General features: G+C 43.4%; 5 non-coding genes across 5 annotated transcripts; all 5 read left to right on the top strand.

Annotated features, from left to right (window-relative positions):
- The first annotated feature begins 1,309 nt into the window (after positions 1–1,309).
- Positions 1,310–1,382, top strand: trnaa-agc (transfer RNA alanine (anticodon AGC)). The gene has a single exon. It is a non-coding gene; the product is annotated as a tRNA-Ala (tRNA).
- A 581-nt stretch (positions 1,383–1,963) lies between these two features.
- trnas-gcu (transfer RNA serine (anticodon GCU)) lies at positions 1,964–2,045 on the top strand. Its single transcript has one exon. It is a non-coding gene; the product is annotated as a tRNA-Ser (tRNA).
- Positions 2,046–2,516: 471 nt separating this feature from the next.
- On the top strand, positions 2,517–2,589 carry trnaa-agc (transfer RNA alanine (anticodon AGC)). The gene has a single exon. It is a non-coding gene; the product is annotated as a tRNA-Ala (tRNA).
- Positions 2,590–3,166: 577 nt separating this feature from the next.
- On the top strand, positions 3,167–3,248 carry trnas-gcu (transfer RNA serine (anticodon GCU)). The gene has a single exon. It is a non-coding gene; the product is annotated as a tRNA-Ser (tRNA).
- Positions 3,249–3,385: 137 nt separating this feature from the next.
- Positions 3,386–3,458, top strand: trnaa-agc (transfer RNA alanine (anticodon AGC)). The gene has a single exon. It is a non-coding gene; the product is annotated as a tRNA-Ala (tRNA).
- Positions 3,459–3,741: the final 283 nt, after the last annotated feature.

A 3,741-nucleotide genomic window follows, 5' to 3' on the forward strand; every position in this document is an offset into this window, starting at 1 on the left:
CCACCAATGAGGCTGGATTGGAAAACACAGGCTTTCTTTTTCTTGGCAACACAATTCTGTTGTTAGACTGGTAAAAATGTCTGAGTGTCTCTGTCACTGTGTGACGAATGAGACGTACGGTGGTCCACATCTCTGTGGGATTGTGTATACATCTTTATTTACTGCGTAGTTGTGTCATATTTCAGGCCAAAGCCTGGGGGTCTTCCCTGATCCAGGTAAGTTCCAGAGCCGGTCATGCATGAAAGATGAGAGCAGATCTGCAGGAATCTGAAACATTCACAAGGCGAGGCCGGGCTCATTTCTCTGCCGTGCATCAGGTGAATGGAGCAACATTAGACTTGTTTAGAGTGGGAACAGTAGATGCGGCAGAGAAAATAAATCCAGCGGCTGTGTGTGAGCGCAGAGACCTGCACGGTGAAGATCACCGGTTGTGACAGTGTGCTCAGTGGCGATGACTGCAGCACAGAATACAGACCTGTCACCAGATGGAAGCACATTTTTCAGCATGGTTGCCTGCGAAGGGTAGTCTCTGTGTGTGTATGTGTGTGCAAGGAAAAACATTTATATAGTTGCCATGGAGACACTGTCAGTGCACATCAGTGATGGCAGCTTCTGGTATTGCTGAACTTCAGTGTGTAGATTATGCTGTAGCCCCGCCACAATGCCACGCAGATATGATTTATGGCCATGCCACAGCAGTGCAGGAATCAAAATAAAGCCTGATAGAGTGATAACTCTGTGTTTTATGTTTAAGTGGTGACGTTAACAGATTTATTGTCAGTGATTCAGGTGCATAAAGACACAGAACAGATATCATTGGTTCCAAGAGGGGCCCTGTGAAGTGGTAAATGAAGGGGAACGAGCAGTTTTAAATCTGCTGAGTGGCAATAGCAACATGCTATCTGTGCGCTAGCTGCCATGTTGTCAAGCACAATCACTGTATAGTGTTTCAGTGCCAAAGGCAGCCATATCAAGGTAGAATAAAATGTAATGTTTCAGCAGTAATAATACCTAATGTAGAAAATATGATGATTAAAAAGTTTTACTGTTTAATAAAATTCTGAAGGATTCAAGCCAGTTGTTGAAATGCTTACTAAAGATTACTCTTTGGTTTTCAGGGTGGAGAAAAAGTATTTTTGATTTGTATTCATTAATGCGACAGCAGGCAGTCGGGATAAAGTTTTCTTTAGTCTGCAATGTTTCCATGTCAGCAAAATCAGATTCTATCCCAAATGTACCTCCTCATTGATACGCTGTGACCTGTACTTGGAAAGAATCTGGTAAAACCAAGGAGTGACAGTGCTCTACAGGGGAATTAGCTCAAATGGTAGAGCGCTCGCTTAGCATGCGAGAGGTAGTGGGATCGATGCCCACATTCTCCAATAAGCCTCTATTCTTGAAGATCAGGTATCATGTGCAAAGCAATGAGTACTCAGGTACCAGAGAGACAATGAAATGTTGTAAATCCAATATGAGGTAAAGATCAATGGTTGTGAACCATCATCAGGCACATTAAAACTGCTCGTGGTTTTATAGTACTTAAACATGTATCATTTCAGCAAATATTTTGACATTTCCTATGACGATTGAGAGTCAAACAGCATAAATATACTGGTCACGTTACATTCCTTTCCCCAAAAGAAATGCACCTATATTGAAGTCTTCTGGAGAATGCTTCACCATTTGAGCTCAAATAAGTAGGGATTTAACAAGAAGCGATACTTTGGTATTTTAGTGCCAAAATTCTCATGGTGCTAGAGATGTGATTCTTCTGTAACTGATGAGGGCAGCATAATAACGCTACAAGCCTTCTAGTCTGACAGACTAAATTTACTTGGCGTAAGGGCAAAATTTAACTCTCTAATGTTCCTGCACCTACGTAAAAACCTGAGCCGTTTACCCGGAAATGCTCCTGAGTTCATGACCCGGACCGGCTTTTTCCTTTGAAACTTAATAACCAGAGGACGAGGTGGCCGAGTGGTTAAGGCGATGGACTGCTAATCCATTGTGCTCTGCACGCGTGGGTTCGAATCCCATCCTTGTCGGGATACAGTTTTCTTTAGTCCACCATGTTTACATGTCAGCAAGGTCAGATTCTATCCCAAATGTTCCTCCTCATTGATACGCTATGACCTCTACTTGGAAAGAAGCTGGCAATACCAAGGAGTCACAGTACTCTACAGGGGAATTAGCTCAAATGGTAGAGCGCTCGCTTAGCATGTGAGAGGTAGTGGGATCGATGCCCACATTCTCCAGTAAACCTCTATTCTTTAAGATGAGGTATCATGTGCAAAGCAGTGTGAGTACTCATCCGACCGGCTTTTTCCTCTGAAACTTATTAACCAGAGGACGCTTGGGTTCGAATCCCATCCTCGCCGGGATAGAGTTTTCTTTAGTCCACAATGTTTACATGTCAGCAAGATCAGATTCTATCCCAAATGTACCTCCTCATTCATACGCTATGACCTGTACTTGGAAAGAACCTCGGAAAACCAAGTAACCGACAGTACCCTACAGGGGAATTAGCTCAAATGGTAGAGCGCTCGCTTAGCATGCGAGAGGTAGTGGGATCGATGCCCACATTCTCCATTAAGCCTCTATTCTTGAAGATGAGGTTTCATGTGCAAAGCAGTGAGTACTCAGGTAACAGAGAGACAATGAAATGCTATCATGTAAGTCCAGTATGAGGTAAAGATCAACAGTTTTGAAGGGTCATCACGCACGTTAACACTGCTCAGGGGTTTATGGTACTGTAAAAACTTACCTTTTCGTCAAATGTTTTGACATTTCCTATGAATGTCAAACAGCATCAATATGCTGGTCACGTTACATTCCTTTCCCCAAAAGAAATGCACCTATATTGAAGTCTTCTGGAGAATGCTTCACCATTTGAGCTCAAATAAGTAGGGATTTAACAAGAAGCGATACTTTGTTATTTTAGTGCCAAAATTCTCTTGGTGCTAGAGATGTGATTCTTCTGTAATTGATGAGGTCAGCATAATAACGCTACAAGCCTTCTAGTCTGACAAACTAGATTTACTTGGCGTAAGGGCTAAATTTAACTCTCTAATGTTCCTGCACCTACGTAAAAACCTGAGCCGTTTACCCGGAAATGCTCCTGAGTTCATGACGCAGACGGCCTTTTTCCTCTAAAACTCAATCAGAGGACGAGGTGGCCGAGTGGTTAAGGCGATGGACTGCTAATCCATTGTGCTCTGCACGCGTGGGTTCGAATCCCATCCTTGTCGGGATACAATTTTCTTTCGTCCACCATGTTTACATGTCAGCAAGGTCAGATTCTATCCCAAACGTTCCTCCTCATTGATACGCTATGACCTCTACTTGGAAAGAAGCTGGCAATACCAAGGAGCTACAGTCCTCTGCAGGGGAATTAGCTCAAATGGTAGAGCGCTCGCTTAGCATGCGAGAGGTAGTGGGATCGATGCCCACATTCTCCTGTAAACCTCTATTCTTGAAGATGAGGTATCACGTGCAAAGCAGTGAGTACTCAGCCGACCGGCCTTTTCCTCTGAAACTTATTAACCAGAGGACGCGTGGGTTCTAATCCCATCCTCGTCGGTATAGAGTTTTCTTTAGTCCACAATGTTTACATGTCAGCAAGATCAGATTCTATCCCAAATGTACCTCCTCAATCATACGCTATGAACTGTACTTGGAAAGAACCTCGGAAAACCAAGTAACCGATAGTACGCTACAGGGGAATTAGCTCAAATGGTAGAG

The sequence above is a fragment of the Seriola lalandi genome, unplaced genomic scaffold (genome assembly GCF_002814215.2).
Source record: "Seriola lalandi dorsalis isolate HSWRI2012SDOR001 ecotype SW California unplaced genomic scaffold, Sedor1 jcf7180002054219, whole genome shotgun sequence".
Lineage (NCBI taxonomy): Eukaryota > Metazoa > Chordata > Actinopteri > Carangiformes > Carangidae > Seriola > Seriola lalandi.